At 34.1% G+C, this 22,287-nt stretch overlaps 1 pseudogene; it reads right to left on the bottom strand.

Annotated features, from left to right (window-relative positions):
* Positions 1-3,801: 3,801 nt before the first annotated feature.
* LOC120149344 lies at positions 3,802-20,410 on the bottom strand (annotated as a pseudogene).
* Between the last annotated feature and the right edge of the window lie 1,877 nt (positions 20,411-22,287).

Here is a 22,287-nt window from a genome sequence, read left to right as displayed (position 1 = left end):
GTGCCAATGCTTTGGCAAAGCCCACACAATATCGATCGAAGCCTTAACGAGGATAAACATTGGACGGTTAAGTTAACTTAGATTATAAAGAGGGATTTGCGTAAATATCTCATTATTGTTCGTTTTAATATTAGGCCCTTATTGATCTCATCAATATTCATTCTTATTTTAGTGTTTGATTGCATTACCCACATAAAAAATATAAGCAATAAATAAAATGCAATGGTTATAGCCCAAAAACAATAACTAAGGTGGCGCATCCCAAGCCAATGGGAAGACTAAAAACCCTAAAACCTAAGATTGATCTCTAGGTATCTTCTGCTCCTTGTGAATTTTCATAGGATTACAATTTTAAAAGAAAATCGTTTTACATACAAGGGAGTAAGATGGGAAGAAAAATACAACTGAGATATAGAAAGGCACGACACACATGCCATATTTCAAATTCAACCATTGTAAATTGAACAAGGGCTATAACCATGCATGTCAAACACCGTGCAAAACAAACATATCATATATATACACGTTGTTGCACCTTTGTTAAAAAAATATTATTATGGACCTACAATCTATACTGCTTGTGAAGGGTAAAGGGGCAAAGCCCCTTGTGAGGTTTAGGGGCAGAGCCCTTAGCGATGGCTGGTGAGATTTTTAAAAAACAGTACTTCTGTTTCTACAGAAAAACCTCACGATTTGATAACACTTATCAACAGAATCGTGTTTTTGGGATTTTCAATCCCGAAGGTTTTCTACATCGGAACAACCATTGTTCCACTGCCAAACGCGATCTGTTATCGTACACCCATGAATCATCATGTCAACAATTGACATATGGATTTCGTAAAATCCAACAGCAACACACAGATTGTACAAAATATATTAATAAATTAACATATTAATCGTTACGGTTATCGAATCGAACAATAATATCATACATATTCGCCAAAAATGATAAAACTAGAACATGCATCTCATATATATCGCATCTACCAAGAATTTATCCCGAATTCGGATCGTACAACCTGGTTCTGATACCACTGTCGGGACCATCGGTAAACCCCATGGCGCAACGAAAACAAAACTCGATGGTCTCACCAGTGATCCAAGTACAGAAAATCGAAATATTAAACTATGTGAATACTTACAATGGGTTCCTTGAAAAATAGTAAAGGCAGCAGCAACTAATGGTGATCACGAACGGTTTGAATCGTAAGCCTCAACGAAAACACGTCTCAGCCTCTACTTAGTTCACCCGATTGAGAGCAAAATTTACTTTCCCAAAAATAGTTTTGAGAAAAACGACTGAAGAGGAAGTGGATGCTAGACCTTACCTCACTTTAAATATATTAGTTACCCTAACCTTTTAGGAATTTTAAGTTACTTCAAATTAATAAAAAACATTTAATTAATTCAAATTAAATATCCATTAAAGACTTATAATCTAAATTATAATCTTTAATGTTTATTTAAACTCTTATTTAATTATCTGAATAAATATCGATTAAAAGAGTTGTAATCAAATTACATTCTTTTATGTTTACTTTATATTCGGGATAATTAAAATCATATGTACATTAAATATACATATATTAACTCCAGATATATTTTAGTAACATACAACAAATTGTACATCTTTGCCCATTTCAATCTTAGGGTGTGACCTTGTAGGTTCTTGTAATGTTACTAGTATTTAGACAATTCTAATTTACATACATGAGGACATCTAGTAATATATCATTGTCACCTAAGTTACAAAATTATGATTCGACATATCATCTTCGTGATTAACTCTTTTATGTATTACATCCTTTTGTCCTTTATATCTAGAATATACATCCTTTTGTCCTTTATATCTAGAATAGGCACAAGTCTTGGAATAGTCACACTTGTATAACCCATCTAATGTTTCTTTATCTATAGTAGACTATAATTAACGAATAATTTGTGATACCTTATATCAACTTATTCAAGCATGGCCATGCATTTCTAGTCTCACTCAATCTAGTGGCATGTGATATATTTCCTATTATGTAGGAAGGACAAATCATATCTTAATTATACGCACCCACTACATATATCGAGATATATTCAATAACAGTCTTTATAGTGCAACCAGTTACGAAGCATGTTTAACTGTATAAAAACATACAACAATATATGTTTGGATAACATTGATCTCAAGTTTGAGGATCATCCATATAATCATCACCATGAGCAATGTTATGACAGTTACAAAATAATCCAAGACATATGCTCATGGTGGGTCAATCCAATACATTGTTCTCTAACAATATAATCATGTATCAATTCTGACATCTCTATATCAATGACAACTCGTTGTCATCAATCAATAACATGTTAGTCTTAAGTTTATTATTATTGTTCATGCTCATAATAATACTTGACTATGGATCTTTTAATAATAATAATGTTATTATATGGACTTTATTATATTTCAGTTTATTTTAAACACAAACATATAACTGAAAATAATAGTGGCAATGCCTTTATTCAATAAAATCGGTAACGAATGTATTATTGCAATCATCATATGATTGATCTTTGGGCATACTCTAACACAAGCATGTTGAGCTTGATCTGTTTTTTGTCCGCGAGATGATTGCTGCTGGTAAGTTCCAGGTGCATGAAGTTCCAACATATGAATTGGTAGTCGATGTCCTGACTAAATTGCTTGCTTCACCTATTTTTTTTAAATCGTCAAAAACTTATGGTCACACAGCTTCTCACTCAAGTTGTTGTATAGAAGTTTGGTAAAGCATAGAGAATGTTGAGTCTGTGAGAATGTATAGAAGTTTGAAAAATGTAATAGGTTTATGTTATGTGAACGGTATGATTTTGTTAAGACTTTCTGCTATGCATTCAGTTATGGCTAGTTCATTGTATTCTATGCTACTATAAGTAGCCATTACTTGTAAAGACTTGATATGGTTTTAATAATAAGGTTCATAGAGCCTCTTCTTTCTTATCTTCTCTATTCTTCCTTGTGATAGCTTAGTTTTAGCTTATCAGTGTACAAATTGGTTTGGAATTTTTTTTTTATGTCAAGAGTTGAGTTACAGCTGTCATAACTACCGAGTCGAATAACTTCTTTAACAAGCGTGGTCTTCCCAACATTAACCTTTCTGTACATCCCTATGATGTCGACGAACACCTACTTTCTTGAATCAAAGGCCCAAAATCTTTTGGAGATACATATACTTCTGCTGGAGGAGTTCGAAAATAGCCTGACATCAGCTTCTGCCTTCTCACCAAGTTGATAGCGAGCCTTGAAATTAGGTGCGAAGTTCACGGTTGAAAAGGTTTTGAACAAATGTATCTGGTCTACTTATAGTTTGAATCTAACGTTAACGGGAAATCTATTAAAAGTGCGTTAATAGGTAATCCACGTGTCAAGAACCCATTGGTGGGACACCAAAATTGGTACCAAAACGGAGCAGAGGAATTCTATTCACGAAATACATGTATGTTTTTTATGAATATATATACCCACTATAATACTCGAATATTATAACAGAAAACATATGTTGAAAATCCTACACGCTTCTCCACGAACTATTCTGAAAATTTTGATTCAGTGTGAGAGATTAACCCCACGCATATTTAAAGAGATTGGATAGAGAAGCGACGCAAATAGATAAACCAAATGGCCATGTTCTGTTATGTGATTTCGACGTTGTACTTACAAAATGTGAACAAAAGATCATAGATTTTCTTTTTCTTGTTATATTAATAATTACATTAGCAGCGGCGACGATTGAATGCTTCATCCCGTTGAAATCTCTACGGAAGAATCTGATGCCACATAGAACGGAGGCAAGGCACACCATTGTAGTTAATGAAAAGAACGTAATTGCCAGGAGGAGCAATGTTTCCGTTCATAGTAGCTTGAGAACAATCTTTCCATTGTTGAATTCCTCAATCCCCAACTGAATCAACTTCTGGTTCATTGATATCCCGTGCGTCGTAAACGGCGGTGAGTAAATCGTCACTTGAAGCTTTGCCTGCTCAATTTCTTCGCATCCACGAATCTGCACAATAAATTTCTGCCCAAAGTTCACCTGATTGTTGGACTGTTCAACGATAATCTCTTGCCCGAATTGGGCCAAGTTCGGATCCAAGTAATGAGGAGAGAATATTTCGACCCGAAGCTCAGTGGGGAACAGTGCCTTGTCAAATTATCCTGGGTTCGCATTGCTTCCGGCAATGAGGATTTTACTGTCGGGAAGAACGGCGAATGATGACTGGTACATAGGGGGAATGCTCAACGGGTTCATCACGGTGAACTTCGAACCGGTCCCATCACCTTTTAACTTATACAAAACCCGGTTCAAATTCTTGTCCCTGGCAAACATCTCCGGTAGGGAGCACCATCGCATCTCCCATTAAACGAGCCAACGGCATGTTTGTGATCTTCCATTTACCGTTCTTCTTGGTGATATCAATGCGGGCACCTTAGGCCGCTCCAAATCGGCCTTCGTGAACGCATCGTTCTCTGTTCCGCCACATATCAAAACCTCAGCCGGGATCACTTTGCGGTTTTCGTTGGGGTTAAGTATGAGGGGGAGAATGTAAGAGCTACCCGAGGCCGGATAGTTACGGGCGCCGCCGGATAGAACGGGGAACTCATGGATGATTTAATGGTTGTTCGGATTGAGGAGAATGGAACGGTTGTTGGCGAAAATGAAGAGGTTACCTTCAGTTGAAAGATAAACGAATGGGTACAAATTGTTCTCAACGGGATCATGGGTTTCCACAAGGAATTTAAAAGCATGGACATCGTTACGGGTATTCTTCTACCCTTGTGGTGGAACGAATTTGTTCGTTGGATAATCCCGACCGCCGAAAACCATGAACCGGCCGTACGGCTAAGGTGACTTGTGTGGCATACCTTCAATGAAAATATTCAAGTCGGATTCATGCTCTTAAGAGACGTGCAATCAAACAACGGTTTAAACAAGAGTAACAGTCATTATATAGTGATATAGTGATAAGGATATCGTCTAAAATTATTATTATTTTAAAATCGTAATATTTATAGTGATTGCAATATTATATGTTATTGTCGCAATCACGCTAGACGGAACGTTATGAAAAGGAGAAACTTGAAGTTGTAGAAACTAATTTTTCACTCTACTTTTATTATTTTTTTATATTATTATTATTATTATATTATTATTATTATTATTAATTACAAGGCCCAAAACCCGGAGCCCGTTTCCATGTCAAGCCAACCAGAACCGACCCAACAAACCCAAAACCCAATTAGGGTTTTCATATATGTAGTTAGGGTTTCAAACCCTCTTTTGCACTGTCGCTGGGATAGAAGAAAAACGGTTGCCACTCCATTGCCAGGTGACCCAATCATCCGCTACCGACGCCCTTGTGCCACGCCACCTCGTCGTCGTAGATTCCAGAACACCAGATGGCAACCCACGTCGAAGCTCTATGGTGAGTCACCACCATACCTATGGTGACTCATCGAAAGTCCTCTGTGACTGGTCCGAAGGCAGCTCGGTGGTGGCCAATAAATATGGCCACCGAACCTATAAAAGAGAGGACCACGAGAGCAACCAGCAAGCCAAACAACAACAGCAGCAGCAAAAAAATAAACCCACAGCAGCAAATCGAAAGCAAAGAGAGAAGGAGACTTACCACCGAGGAAGTACACAGTCGTCGGAGCCTCAATACGACGCTAAAAAACCAAAATATCGAAGGTAAATAACTTTAGATATGCGCCGATCTAAGGGGATTTAGGCAAAATGGAGGCTGGATTCGGCCTTTAGGTGTTGAGATATTTATTTTAGGAAAATTTGGGAATTTTCTGCCACCGTAGGCGGTGGCCGACGGCGGCGATCGACGCCGAAAACGGTGGCGATTTTCCTCCGACGCTTGATATCCAGAGGGCCAATTTTAGGGTATTTATACTCCTCCCCGAACGACGTCGTTTTGGGGAGGGGTGTATCAGTGATTTCGCGCGTGGAATAACCATACCCGCAGCCATCGCAGTTTTGTAACATTCCATTTTAGTCACTAAAATCAACTTATATGTCTTTTAATTTAGTATTTCAATTTTATTTTATTTATATTCTCGCCATTGATTATATATGTTTATATATATATTTAGGGTTAAGGTTAAATTACATTATTAATGTCTATATTATATTAATATTTTGAATTATAGTTTTAAGTTTTAATATTTTACATTTTAGTCACTGATATTTTAATTACTTATATTTTTAACCATGAATTTATTATATTTTACAATTTAATTCTACCATTTTAATTTCTTTTATTTTAGTCATTATTTAATGCAATTTTATTCTATTTTTTTTATTTATTTTTCAATATGTTTAAATTATTACTTTACTTATTTATTTATTTATGTTTTATTCATTAATATTTACATGAAATACAATATAATAAATTAAATAATATTATTTATTTATTTTTAAATATTCAGTAAGGGCAGTCTTAAAATAACTAGATGTCTTATTCTGATATTTTAAAAATAAATAAATATCTTATTTATAAATATATATATATATATACATTATTTTTATTATTTTTAAGAAAAATCATTATATTCTTCTTAATATTTATTTATTTTTAATATCAAAGAAAATGACAGTCTTAGTATAATTAGATGTCATATTCTGATATTTTAAAAATAAAAAAATATCCTACTTATAAAAACCAGAAAATACATATTGTTTTATTTAAATTATTTTCTTAGGAAAATTTATTATTTTTAATATTTATTTATTTTTCAAATATTAAGAAAGGGCAGTCTTAAAGCAACTAGATGTCTTTTTCTGATGTTTTAAATAAATAAATATTTTATTTATAATTTATAAAAATTATTTAATATCTTTTTCTTCCTTAGAATTATCCGATTAAAATACGAAATAATAGGATCATAAATTAAATTTATATTCGAATTCTTAAATTCTAATATTAGAGACAATTTAAAATCGACAAGGACCAATTTTGGGCGTTGTGGGGGTGATAATCATTTCCCAAACGTAATCAACCACGAATCCTTTTTTATTATTAAAAAGATCAAATTTTTGGTTAAACGCAGACCGGTTTATCTTTTAACTGATGTTTTCTTAAAAAATCTTTTAAAATATGATTTTTTTAGGTATTCGACCTACCTGACCCAAAAGGTCGATGGCGACTCCGAAAACATTTCAATAAAAACCATTTATCCACATTATTTTTCCCGCCAAATAAAAAATTTGTACCAGGCGACGGTTACGACAGCTTGGCAACTCTGCTGGGGAGCAGGTCAAACCTAAGTGGATTATATATTGTCTCTATAATTAGAAATTGAGAATCCAATTTTATTTAATTTATGATTCTTTTTATTTCTTTTGGTTTATTTTATACTCTTGTATATTAATATTTAATTTTATTTTTAGATATTAATTTTTGTGTGAAAATTTCTCCTCAGACACAACACTTGCATTGCATAAACATAAGCTCTATACTCGAGCTCTTTTTCTTTTTAAGTGGGAGTGAAAGCGACGTCTTTGTGAGAATTTATTCTCTGTGTCAGACCTAGCAAGTAACTTTCATGGTTCATATCTCTATATCTTCGTGAGAATTTATTCTCTGCTTCAGGCATAGGGAAATGTTTCCCCTCGAATTGAACTTAATCCGCTTAAGTCTGTGATGGGCTAGGATTAAGGGTTTGGCAGCATAAGGGGGCACCAACAAGGACAGTCGAGTATCTTTACTCCTAGAACTAAAACCCTGTATATAATAAACCCTAGAAGTTCACCCAATTTAAGACAATGTTGAAACCATGTCCGTAGGTGTACACAAAGGAGAAATAAGCTCTAGTTTTTAATTTATTTTATTTTATTTTTTCTGAATAAATGCGTGCGAACTAGAAATCATGCAGTTAGGTTAATTTTTCCAAACAAAGCATGGAACTAGAAAGTATGAGGTTAGGGTTTTTATACCTTGATAAATAGAAATTTTTTCTTTCCATTAGTTGGTACTAACCATTTTATTTTTTTCCCATACACTTTATTTTGCTCTAAAATGTTTATATTGATTTATTTTGTTTGTATTGCATGATCATGGCATAACCAAAAGGTATTGATTTGAAAGATTGTTCATCAAATTGGAAAGAATTCATAAATGGACAAAAAGTTTTAGTATCAAGCAAAATATGATGCAACTATTGAATGACATCCCGAGGGAACTCCGAAGATAGAGAGCTATACACCCAAAGATCGTATGCCCATTGAAGAGCAAAAGGAGATACGAGAAATAAGAGAGCAGATGTCCAAGATGATGGGTAGAATATCTGTTTTGGCTAAAGGAAAAGAGATTCCTGCACAAAAGAGAGAGAGCTCAATGAAGATAAATCTGCAATATCATATATGCAATGGACTTCTAATCCTAACCAATTTGAGAAATTAAAGGCATTCATCATTCGTATTCACAAGTTATTTGGAGATACTAAGGAAACGGTGACAATTGTAAAAGCTCCTAAAGATAAGATGAAATTATGCAATCTGAAATCATCGAAGTTTAATTTGCTCCCGACGTCTAAAACTCAGGTTCAATCCAAGTCAAAAGGCGGTTGTCCTTTTGATGCTATCCCTATATCATATGAGGAGTTGTAAAGGAAGCTACTTGATGTACGAGAAGTAGCTCTGCATTATATGAAGCCATTTCAACCTCCGTATCTGAATTAGTATGACATCAACGCTTATTGTGAATATCATGCCGGAGCTCAATGACATACCATTGAGATTTGCCTTGCCTTCAAACATCGAGTCCAATGTCTTTTGGATCATGGAATCTTAGAGTTTAGGATAAATGATCAACCTAGTGTTAACTAAAGGTTCTGTTAGATTAATACTAAAAGTGGTCAAAGGTAAGAATATCAGTAGGGGCGTCCAGAAGAAAGAAAATGTGCTGATAAAAGAGGCTCAAATGCATCATTTAAAGAATGAAAAAAAGAAATTGAGCACAGAACTGGAAACCATACAAGAGGATTTCAAAAAGGTCAGTCAAGCCTTTCAAAATACAAGCATAGAAAACACTCCAGAAGAGTGGATAACAGGGGTCACCAAACTGAAAAAGAACTGTAACATACATGAAGGTCAAGCCAAGAAGTTTTATCATGATTCACGAGTTGCAGAAGAAAGACTCAATACAACTGTCATTGAATCGGGAAAATGTCAAGTCGAAAATCAAAGGTTGAATAGTGCTATGACCAACATTGAAGCATCATATCAGATCCATCAACTTGAGATCGATACTAAATTAAAAACCACTATGGCCAAGACCAAGACATTGAAGAAATGTTTAGATGATTATGGAGATCTTGTACGAGAACTTCTCGAACATAAAGATTCTCTCACAAGAAAAAATGAACAACATTGTTTACAACTCCGAGATTTGACACAGAAGATAAAGGAAAAAGATAATATCATGAAGGAAGCTACTGCTCAAGCAAATAATGTTGCTCATAAGCTAGTGGACTTAGCTGGCTTTACAAGAGAATTGAGGCAGATTGATAACTCCACACCTGAACATGAGTGGAAGTTAATTTGGCTTTTAAAAGAAATAGAGAAATTAGGAGTGAAAGCTATCCCTTACATGTAAAAGTTTTGTTTGATGCACCAAAACTTTTGTGTTCAATGAAATCTGCTCTAAGATTATCACTCTTGATTAATACCTTTTGTTGCATTTGCATTTTGCATTCGTATTTTTTCATTACATTTGCATTTTTTATGTTTGCATTTGTTTTTTATTTTCATTTTATATTTGCATCTTTGCATTGCACAGTTTGCATTCTTATTTTTGCATTTTTGCATTTACATCATATTTTTATTTATTTAAGTATTGTTATATATATTAATTATAAAAACATGTAAATAATTCCTTAGAGGTCTCTGTAACAGTAAAACCGAGATCATTCATTCATATTGATGTATCATCATGAAAACAATGGAGCAATCTTATAAAAAACTACAAGATCAATGGCCAGAATTGACAGGGTTACCTCAGGATACAAGGAAAGAAATATCACAAGAAGGATCAAATCAAATTACTCAGGGGATAGCATCTGATAAAGAGGAGATAACTGCTAAAGAGCAACAGTTCTATCAGATTAATGAGTCGAGAATTATAACATACTCTGGGGCATCCCACTCGAACCCAAAGAATAGCCTCATTTCACAATATGAGGAAAGATTCAAGAAAGTAGATGAAGCAATCAGAAATATGAAATGTGTTAATGCCTCCCACAAAGAATTAGAAGCAAGAGAGCTCAGCTTGGTTCCAGACTTGGTTATTCCCCATTAATTTAATTCAAAAAGCCTGATTTTGAGAAATATTATGGCACTAGTTATCCCCTAATCCATCTCAGAATATTTTGCAGAAAAATGGAAGGATATTTAAATTCTGATGATTTGTTAATTCACTCCTTCCATGATAGACTCATTGGACCAACAGTAATATGGTATAATCATTTGACCCAAGAACAGATCAAGAGATGGGTTGATCTAGCTGATGTATTTTTGGGACAATATCGGTATGTTAGAGGTTTAGTTCCAACACGTATGGATCTTCAAGGAATATAGATGAAAGCCAATGAAGGATTTCAGGAGTATGCTTAAGATGGAGAGTAGTAGCAGCACAAGTTCAACCTCCCATGTTAGAAGAAGAGATATTACATATGTTTCGTGATTCCCTTCCTGCTCCTTTCTTCGAGTTAATGCTGGTAAATTCGTCGAAGGAATTCGAGAATTTATTGATAAATGGAGAATTAATTAAAAATGTAATCAGCGAAGGAAACTCAAAAGTTACATCCAGAAACCCGAAGGATTAGAAAGTGAAAGCTGATGATGTGAATGAATGTAGCATCCAGAGTACCCGTAATTGCAAAAGAAAATGAGCAAATAGTTGTTCGGATCGACCAAAGAAAGTCATGCGATCAAGCAATACTTTGGAAGTGTTCCAAACTTCCATTTCAGACTTGTACCCTCATTTGATTAAAGGTCAATACATCACACCAAGACCAACGAATACCACCAAACCCTTCTGCTCATAGTCATGATCAAGGTAGTGTTTGTGATTTCCACTTGGGGGTATATGGGCACTCTACGGGCAATTATAGGCCACTGTTAAAAGAAATTGAGATGCTTGTTGACAATGTGACATTGACACGAGAATTGGAGGAACAGTGGATGATGAACCCAAGTAGGGTATCAAAGCATGATTGAATCAAGTTTTGTCACTTTAAAGAAGTAAAGGGGAATCCTAATCAAAGAAAATATCATTTCATCAGTCATAGTATTTTCTATTTTCAGCATCTTGTTTGAACATGTTTTTCTTGTTCCTTTCTCCGCTTTTTGTGCAATAAATAAATTTGTGTTGCTTTTATGGTTATGAGCAAGGAATTAAATTTTAATCTTGAAATTTTTGAGTATCAAGTAGATTAAATATTCTTTTTCAAGAATTATAGATCTTTGGCAAGTGGTAAAATTATACCTTATATATCCCATCCAATGCCAATTACTTAACCCTTACTAAAACCAAATCTTAACCATACATTTATCTGAAACTCTGAAGTCATGACTCTACTTGTTTTTGAGACACCAAATCCAGATGTTTACCTTCTTGAGTAGAGTTGATTGGTTTATAACATTCCACCATATACACGACTTCAAAAGTCACACATTTATCCTTCCAAATACAAATCCATTATGAACCAAAAGACCTCAAAAGAACCAAACTTTCAAATATATGTGAATCTTCCTGCAAGAAAAGACGAGATGAGGCATCATGGATCAACTTATTGGAGATAATTCGAGTGATTGGGGCATACTTAAAGAATAAGAAAAAGATTGATTTTGAATAATTATATCATGCATTAATTACATTGTTTTCATGTAAATAAAAATTAATCTTGAATATTCATCCCCCTAAGGATACCTCTTTTTACAAAGGCTTATATGTATGAGATGACGAACAACATTGTTTCATTTATCTTTTCAAAAATAAAATATATCCCTTACCGTCCCCTTTTGAGCCTATAATATTTTTCTTCTAATTCAACCTTAACCAATGATCACCCTCCACATTAGGGGGCAAAAAGAATGATATATGTTCACAAGAATAAAGATTGTCAATTATGAAGGCAAATCTTCATGAAATGAAGAGAGTTTTGAACTACAAGGTAGATCAAATACAAAGTGCTTGAAGATCAATCCAGACAAGAATAATGAAAGAATTTTTAAAATGCAAGAGGAAAAAGAGGTGCTCAAAGCAATTGAAGTCCTATACTCATTCATCGGAAAAAAGAGAAAAAAGAGAAAAAAGAAAAAAAAGAAAAAAGAGATGAAAAAGAAAGAAGAGATGAAAAAGAAGAGAAAGAAGAAAAAGAAAAAAGAAAAAGGAAAGAAGAAAAAATTGAATCAAGATGGGTAACTCATTGAGCCTCAAGTTACAAGGTTGATCAAGCACAATTAGTTCAAAGATTCATATTCAACAAGAAGCGCAAGAAATGCTGAAGATGAATGAATCTTATGGAAAAATCCCCAGCAAAGCAGATCCAAGTTAAGCAAAGCAAGATTGAAGGCATCAGAATGAATTGATCCTTGGTTCAATTACCCTTAAACACTTGTTTGGGCCTTTTTATCCCTTTCTTTCGTAACCATGAGCCCTGGCCTACGTTACGTACCTAAAAAGTCCATTCTAATCATACATGGATTTCTATGTGAAAGAGATATCTTTAGATTTCATTCCGCCTCTCAGGATTGACTTTTATTTGCAAAAATTGGTTTTTTAAATCTTTAATGCATGATATAGAAACATGATAAAAGGGGGGTTCAGATGTAAATTTTGAATAACATCTTGAAACCAAAGGAGGATTCAAGTTGAAAACCTGAAAAGGCGGCTCGAATATTGAATGGTGCAACAATGACATAAGAGACGATCTTAAGCTCTTGATGAAGCACTGCACATCCCAAAGACGTTCCTGAGATTTTGGAACCAAGAAGTATCTCTATGAGATGAGCATAACAACCATTCCTTCAAGTTAGTGGAAGCTCAAAGAGACATATATGCTGGATCAACATGATAGACCTTACTTTACCAGAATCAACCTAAGCCTTAAATCAGTCAATAATTTTGACACTTGCTATAGGACTATGTTTTTTTATTTAAAAGTATAGTTGATTCTTTTGATATTATTTGAATTCATGCTTATGATTTGATTCTATTGTGAATCTATAATAGGCAATATTTTACAAAATTCTTTCATTCTTCGATAAAGAAAGGAGAAAAAACATTTTCAAACAAGACAATCTCAAATGAGAAAGGTTCTTGAAGCAAATTGTTGCATGTTCTACCTTTATTGTAGAAAAAGAATAAACGAGGCCAGAATGATGAAGCACTTCACATTCTTGAAAGCAAGTGGTCCAAGAACCCATAAAGCCTAGAGGATTGAACTGGTAACGCTCTGTTGTGAAATTATCAGCAACTCATCAAGAATTATTACCTTGTTCTAAAGAGACATACTGAAAGCCCATTTCAACCAAACATTTCCATGGTTCGGGAAGAGTGTGATATAACTTGGAAAAACAGAAAAGAAAGTCGTTGTAGAAGCCATTGCAAGAAAAGACACCAACAAAAATCTTATAGTTCATCCTGATGATGTTTATCTTTTCCAATAAGGTTGTTACATGGGATGCCACCGACAACAAGGTCGAATCCGCCAAATCTACTCATCAATTGCTCCAACTGATCATCATTCAGTTCTTGCACATCTTCTTTCAAAGTATGCCAAGATGGTAGAAGGGCAATCTCTGCACCACCGATCCTAAAGAAAAGCCATTGTGTCAACCTGGAATGAATTACCAAGCGATTTATACCACTCTGTCTGACTAGATCCCTCCAGATCCAGAAAATGGTCACCTCATTCAGAAGAGGCACATATCTCAGACATTTTTGTCAAAAGAATTGATTACTTCTTAAATGATTGTGGAAACAACAGGAAAAATCTTTAAGCTACTGAACAACATCGTTGTTTAATGAAACCAGAATGAGAGCATTTAAGATTAACATATTTGTGTACAGATCACGAGTACCCTCAATGGGACATTAACGGACCTAGTGGGGATCATGAGATTCAAATCAAACAAACATTGAGAGTAAGCCTTGCAGTTTAGAATGCTGGGCATACTGAAAGCCCATTTCAAACATAAATGATCCATGTGGGGCGTTTTGACGGTCCACGCCAATATGAATATTTAGGCATTTTGAAAGCTCACATCAACAAAAAAAGCAAATGCTGGGGCATGCTGAAAGCCCATTTCAATCATAATCAGGAATATTGACGCATTTTGAACATTTGTATCAGCAAATACTGGGGCATGTTGAAAGACCATTTCAATCAGAATCAGGAATATTGATGTATTTTGAATGTTCATATCAGCAAATGCTGCTGAAGGCCCATATCATCATGTGTTAAAGATCATTGATTTGAGCAAATATTTCAAATGAGACAGAAAGATATGAAGAATGAAAATGGTGAAACAGTGACAGTGGAGCTGACTATAAATAATTACTTCGTTCATCAGGTAGTTACATTAGGGTCCTATTATTGAACAAATATCTACTCAGCAAGTATGGTTTCAAATACCCAATCTTCTTAACCATGTGTCACATGACAGCGTATTCTTTGTTAAGCTATATCACAGTTGAATGGATAAAGATGGTCCCCGTGCATACCATTCAGTCCAGAGTTCAATTCCTAAAAATCTCGACTTTGAATTTTGTATTCTGTGTGTCGGTAATTATTAGAAATATTTTCTTTGAGATTTTTGACAGTTAGTTTCAATCATGCTGTTGAGGCCACGAAGCCATTTTTCACAACAGTTTTCGCTTACTTTAGGACATTGAAGAAGAAGGCTCGACTTATGTATATTACCCTTATTCCCGTTATTACTGGGGTTATCATGGCCAGTCAAGGTGAACTGAGTTTTCATCCATTTGGTTTATCAATGAGAATTCCACGAACCTCCTTCTGTACATGGCTCCTATAGCTGATATGTTTCTACTTCCTACAAACTCATTATGGAAGAGAACGTGATCGGTATCACACTGGCCCTTGCCCGAGATGATATCAAGACCAGTTGGTATCTCTTATTCAATTCGTCACTAGCATATCTCGTGAATTTGACCAAGTTTTTGGTCATACCAACATCTCACTTGTATTCTCATTAAGTTTTGCTCTCAAGTGGTCTTATGACATCATACAAAAGTTCTGAACACTATGAAAGAGCTTCCCTGACCAGAAATATGGGCAGAAACCACAGGAAATGATGAATGTGCTATCAAATGTTTTACGAACCTCTGGATAGAAGCCACAAGAAAAGATGAATGTGTTGTCAAATGTTTTATGAACATCTGTGCAGAAACCACAGGAAATGATGAATGTGTTGTCAAATGTTTTACGAACCTCTGGAAAGAAACCACATGAGACGATGAATGTGTTGTCAAATGTTTTTACGAACCAATTATTTTGGTGTTGAACTAATGTTTTGATCATATAGTTTCCATTTATGATTCAAGATGAAGTTTGTCTTCTTCAACCTCAAGGTTAGAAGTGAGATATGATGAAGATTTCTTTCCATAGAAGGGAAGCTGAAAATTTTAACAACAAGAAACTAGTGGATCCAACTAAGATTGAACAATAGGTTGTTGTTAAACATCTCGACATGATATGGTCCAAGTTGCCTTATTCGAGAGTTGATTAGATGTGGAGACATGAAAGGAATTAGGATAAATCCTCCTTATGATGTGTTTCAAGAGTCAAATCAGAACAGACACTGATCTCCTAATTAATTTGCTGAGTCAAGCATATCTACATCTACACTCTTCAAAGATGATAGATTCTCTCTTCAAAGATGATAGATTCTCTTTTCAAAGATGAAAGCTTTATTGGATTTCTACACAAGTATAGACGAAGAAAGCCGATGTTATTAAAGACAAAAATGGGGCATCAAGGTTATAATTCTGATTACGGTAAGAGTTCCATAAATGAAACATTTCCTCTGAGACTTTAATGAAACAAAGAAGACATAAAGATACAAGTTGATTAGATGGTTCTTCAAAAATGCAAGCTTGATAGCATAAGTTGATACACTGATATCCAAAGGTAACCCTGGAAATAAATGATCAAGTGAAGGAAGACCAAGTTCACCACTTTGAAGTCAAATGAAGATTACATCAACATTCATGCATTCATAAGAACATCATTTGCACAATAGACAATGCATTACATTGATACTTTTGATTGCATTCAAATATGAAGTTTTACAGATCTTCATATGAAAAAAGAAGATTCATGATGGAAAATACCTTACAAAGGGAAGGTAGAATTCAAATCACATCAGAAGAGGCAAACATCTGAAGAATAGATGGTCGCAATCCACAAAAGAATATTATTTTGAGGCATGTTACCCAATCAACAAATTATTTTGAAAAATGAGAAAACGATTTCCAAAGCTTCTCATTTAATCTTTTCTGAAAATGAAATTGTTGAATAGTAAGAAAATGATTTCCAAAGTTTCTTACTTAGTAAACTATTTCCCACATCCATAAGACCTACAGTGCAGGATGTTTTCAAAAAGTCTTCAGGAGCTTATTGATATTTAAAGCCTCCGGGTCATCTGTAAGACCTACAGTGCAAGATGTTTTCAAAAAAGCCTTCAGGAGCTTTTTGATATTAAAGCCTCCGGGTCATCTGTAAGACCTACAGTGTAAGATGATAAGACCTCAGGGCCATCCATAAGACCTACAGTGCAGGATGTTTTTAAAAAGCCTTCGGGAGCTTTTTGATATTTCAAAGCCTTCGGGTCATCTGTAAGCCCTTCAGTGCATGATGTTTTCAAAAAGCCTTCGGGAGCTTTTTGATATTTTCAAAGCCTTTGGGTCATCTGTAAGCCCTTCAATGTATGATGTTTTCAAAAAGCCTTCGGGAGCTTTTTGATATTTTCAAAACCTTCGGGTCATCTGTAAGCCCTTCAGTGTATAATGTTTTCAAAAAGCCTTCGGAAGCTTTTTTATGTTTTCAAAGCCTTCGGGTCATCTGTAAGCCCTTCAGTGCATGATGTTTTCAAAAAGCCTTCGGGAGCTTTTTGATGTTTTCAAAGTCTTCGGGTCATAATTAAGACCTACAGTGCATGATGTTTTCAAAAAGCCTTCGAGAGCTTTTTGATATTTAAAACCTTTGGGTCATCTGTAAGACCTACAGTGCAAGATGATAAGACCTCAAGGCCATCCATAAGACCTACAGTGCAGGATGTTTTCAAATAAGATTTTAAGAAACTGATTTTCAAAGGTTTCTTGATCTTAAATCCTCCGGGTCATCTGTAAGACCTACATTGCAAGATGATAAGACCTCAGGGTCATTCATAAGACCTTTGGGCAGAATGTTTTCAACATTTTCATCCTACTCAAAAGAAGTCAAATGAAAAAATTATTGTCTTTTTCATCTTTGCTCTATTCTTGTTAACAAAGAATGAACAAAGAGGGGCAGTTGTAGACAGTTATTTTTCATTTTACTTTTATTATTTTTTATTATATTATTATTATTATTATTATTAATTACAAGGCCCAAAACCCGGAGCATGTTTCCATGTCAGGCCAACCAGAACTGGCCCAACAAACCCAAAACCTAATTAGGGTTTTCACATATGCAGCTAGGGTTTTAAACCCTCTTCTGTGCCACCACTGGGATAGAAGAAAAATGACCGCCACTCCACTGTCAGGTGACCCAATCATCCGCTGTCGATACCTTTGTGCCACGCCACCTCACCGCCGTAGATTCCAGAATACCAGATGGAAGCCCACGTCGAAGCCCTATGGTGAGTCACCGCCATACCTATGGTGACTCACCAAAAGCCCTCTGTGAACGGTCTGATGGAAGCTCGGTAGTGGTCTATAAATATGGCCACCGAACCTGTAAAAGAAAGGACCACGAGAGCAACCCAGCAAGCCAAATGACACCAACAGCAGTGGAAAAATAAACCCACAGCAGCAAATCGAAAGCAAAGAGAGAAGAGAGAATGAGACTTACCACCGAGGAAGCTACACAGTCGTCGGAGCCTCCATGCGATGCTAAAAAACCAAAATATCGAAGGTAAATAACTTTAGATCTGCGTCGATCTAAGGGGATTTAGGCAAAATGGAGGCCGAATTCGGTCTATAGGTATTGAGATCTTTATTTTAGGGAAATTTGGGAATTTTCGGCCATCGTAGGCGATGGCCGGCGGTGGCAATCGACGCGGGAAACGGTGGTCGGTTTTCCTTCGACGGCTTGATATCCAGAGGGCCGGTTTTAGGGTATTTATACCCCTCCCCGAACGATGTCATTTTGGGGAGGGTGTGTTAGTAATTTCGTGCGTGGAATAACCATACCCGCAGCCATCGCAGTTTTGTAACATTCAATTTTGGTCACTAAAATCAACTTATATGTCTTTTAATTTGGTATTTCAATTTTATTTTATTTATATTCTCACCACTGATTATATATGTTTATATATATATTTAGGTTTAAGGTTAAATTACATTATTAATGTCTACATTATATTAATATTTTGAATTATAGTTTTAAGTTTTAATATTTTACATTTTAGTCACGGATATTTTAATTACTTATATTTTCACCATGAATTTATTATATTTTACAATTTAATTCTACCATTTTAATTTCTTTTATTTTAGTCATTATTTAATGCAATTTTATTCTATTTTTTTATTATTTATTTTTCAATATGTTTAAATTAGTACTTTATTTATTTATTTATTTATGTTTTATTCATTAATATTTACATGAAATACAATATAATAAATTAAATAATAATATTTATTTATTTTTAAATATTCAGTAAGGGCAGTCTTAAAATAACTAGATGTCCTATTCTGGTATTTTAAAAATAAATAAATATCTGATTTATAAAAATATATATATATTTACTTTATTTTTATTATTTTTAAGAAAAATCATTATATTCTTCTTAATATTTATTTATTTTTAATATTAAAGAAAAGGGAAGTCTTAATATAACTAGATGTACTATTCTGATATTTTAAAAATAAATAAATATCCTACTTATAAAAATCAGAAAATACATATTGTTTTATTTAAATTATTTTCTTAGGAAAAATTATTATTTTTAATATTTATTTATTTTTCAAATATTAAGAAAGAGCAGTCTTAAAGCAACTAGATGTCATTTTCTGATGTTTTAAATAAATAAATATTTTATTTATAATTTATAAAAATTATTTAATATCTTTTTCTTCCTTAGAATTATCCGATTAAAATACGAAATAAGAGGATCATAAATTAAATTTATATTCGAATTCTTAAATTCTAATATTAGAGACAATTTATAATCGACAAGGATCAATTTTGGGGGTTGTGGGGTGCTAATCCTTCCTCAAATGTAATCGACCACGAATTCCTTTTTATTATTAAAAAGAACGAATTTTTAGTTAAACGCAGATTTATTTATCTTTTAACTGATGTTTTCTTAAAAAATCTTTTAAAATATGATTTTTTTTTAGGTATTCGACCTACTGATCCAAAATGCCGATGGTGACTCCCAAAACATTTCAATAAAAACTATTTATTCACATTATTTTTCCCGCCAAATAAAAAATTCGTACCCGGACGAAAACCGGTTACGACAGAAGTTATATCATCTTCCATTTCCAAGAGTACCAGGATACTCTATGCATTCAGAATCGGGAGCTGTGTCGAGAATTCTTACAGTGTCGGATCCATTATTATACCCACCGGTATTTATTAATCGGCTATTCACATCAAGAGCAGCAGATGAGCACCATGTATCATGTTCAACCTGTTACACAAAAACACATTTAAATAACTTAAAGATTGAGTCTAATGTAAAAAAACACGAGTTAAATGTACCTGTTTTGACGTCCATGAGAATTGAGTGGCACCAGCAATCTTCTTCATTGGTTCCCTCGACTTTTCGGCACGGTGGTCCGTGCAACTTCATCTTCGAGATCTTCCAAATTGTGGCATCGAAAATCAAAGCCTGATCGATCTTAGGAAGCAACACCAAATGCATGGCGGAAACACCGGAGTTTACGATAAACAATTCCCAACTGCCCTTAAAAGTAGTTTGAGCCCCAACAACATTTGCATTGCCTATGGAACTACCACCAACGGAAGCACTTTCATCGCGGCTGCCATTCACAGCAGATCCACCTTCAATAGCTAAGGATGCAGTGTTTCCATGGATAAATAGGAGAGGTAATATAATAAGGCCTATCCAAAGATTCACCATTATTATTATTTAATTAAACATATTTTTTATTATTATTGAAGATCTGCTGCTTGAGCTTTCCAGGAAGGGTTCGTCGCCTTTTATATGTATTTGTTTGGCTTTCAAGTTCCACGGTCTCTCCCCGTTGAACGTTTCGAGTGCATGCAATTTACGGTAATCTGGCGTTTTCTCCTTGTTTACGGGGAAGCTTTAGCTAAATAAACCAATACTGTCATATCTTTAGTGGCTACAATCTCTTATAGATGAATAGTTCAAAGTTCGGCTTTGGGAATACGAGTAATTCTACCATACGATAGTGTCGTTTAATTTAACGTAAAGGGAACGATAGAATATAGACGTAATCGAAAATATAATAAAATGTATAATATTTTCAGATATTTTCAGTTGAGTGTACTAAAATGTTAACTTTTTTCCTAATATTTTCATTTCAACCGAAAATGTTATTTAGAAATGAATCGAAAATATTAAGAAAGAGTTAATACTTTAAGTTGCATCCAATCAAAAATATTAAGAAAAAATTAATATTTTATAACATTTTCGGTTGCGCACATTTCATGTCATTCCTTAGCCTTAAAGTAGGGTGTCATCTCTTATAGGGGTGTGCAAATTCGGGTACCCGGGTTTTTGTGGACCCGAAGTGTTGGGTACCCTGATCTTCGGGTAATTGATTTCTCGGCCCGTGTCCCGACTCGGATGTTGCGGGTATTGGGTAATCGGGTACCCGGATACCCTTTTTTTCAAATTACTAATTAAAAACACACACAAATTTAAATGTTTGAAACTTCGAATTACATAGTCCAACATCCAAACATAATTAAAAAAATGTTAGTCCAACATCCAAACATAATTAAAAAATGTCATGTTAGCATCATTGTTCATTTTTAAATATGGATTACCAAAACAAAATCAAAACGTAACGTTAAGAATAATTTTGGAAAAAAATAATCGAGTGACCAAAACATAAATTAGATAATATATAAGTGACCAAATAGGTAGTTTACCCTAAATAATAATTGAGTGACCAAAACATAAATTAGATAATATATAAGTGACCAAATAGGTAGTTTACCCTAAATAATAATCAAGTGACCAAAACATAAATTAGATAATATATAAGTGACCAAATAGATAGTTTACCATAAAAAATTCAATTTTGTGACCCGGGTCCAACCCGACTGGATAATTTTTTTAAAAAAATTACCCATTTTTTTAGGTTCGGGTCGACAGGTCCCCGGATCAATTCAACCGGGTCGTGTATTTTTGCAAACCCCTAATCTCTTATACTTTCCCTTATAAATATATACCGTGGAACAATAAAATCTAAAGAAGCATGCTTTAATTTAGGGTAAATTACAAATTTAGCAACTGAATTTTATTGTATCTTCTATTTTACTCATAGTACTTTTAAATTTTTCAATATAATCACTGAACTTTATACATTGAATTTTTTATCACTGGATGACATGAATTATTTTATTATTATTTTCTATGATGTGTCATATTTTATTAATATTTTAATAACAAATAAGATTATAATAAAAAAATAAAAAGATACTTGTGTTAACCCTAGCCGCTATCTCCTTTTTTTTCCCTTAGGGTTTGGGTCATTTTCTATTGATCATTTCAACATTTTCTTCTTTGATTTTGTTTAGCCAGCGGCTACAATAGTTTTGATACTAGTTTTCGACCGTCGATTCTCTTTTTTTTTTTTAGTTTTTAATAAGAATAATTATGTCTTTGTGACACTTTTTTTTTGCCTTTGTGACATGTTTTTCGTCTTTTTTTTCTTAATCGTTTGGTTATTTTTTTAAATTTTCTTAGTGTTGAATTTGGCGACGCCACGACTAATCAACATGTCTCTTATTTGTAATCATATTGATCTTCCTTGCTACGAACCTTCGGATTGAATTTG

Source organism: Hibiscus syriacus, unplaced genomic scaffold, assembly GCF_006381635.1.
Source record: "Hibiscus syriacus cultivar Baekdansim isolate YM2019G1 unplaced genomic scaffold, ASM638163v2 tig00111002_pilon, whole genome shotgun sequence".
In the NCBI taxonomy this organism is placed as follows: Eukaryota; Viridiplantae; Streptophyta; class Magnoliopsida; order Malvales; family Malvaceae; genus Hibiscus; species Hibiscus syriacus.
The sequence above is the reverse complement of the archived record's forward strand: the minus strand, read 5'-3'. Positions and strand labels throughout refer to the sequence as shown.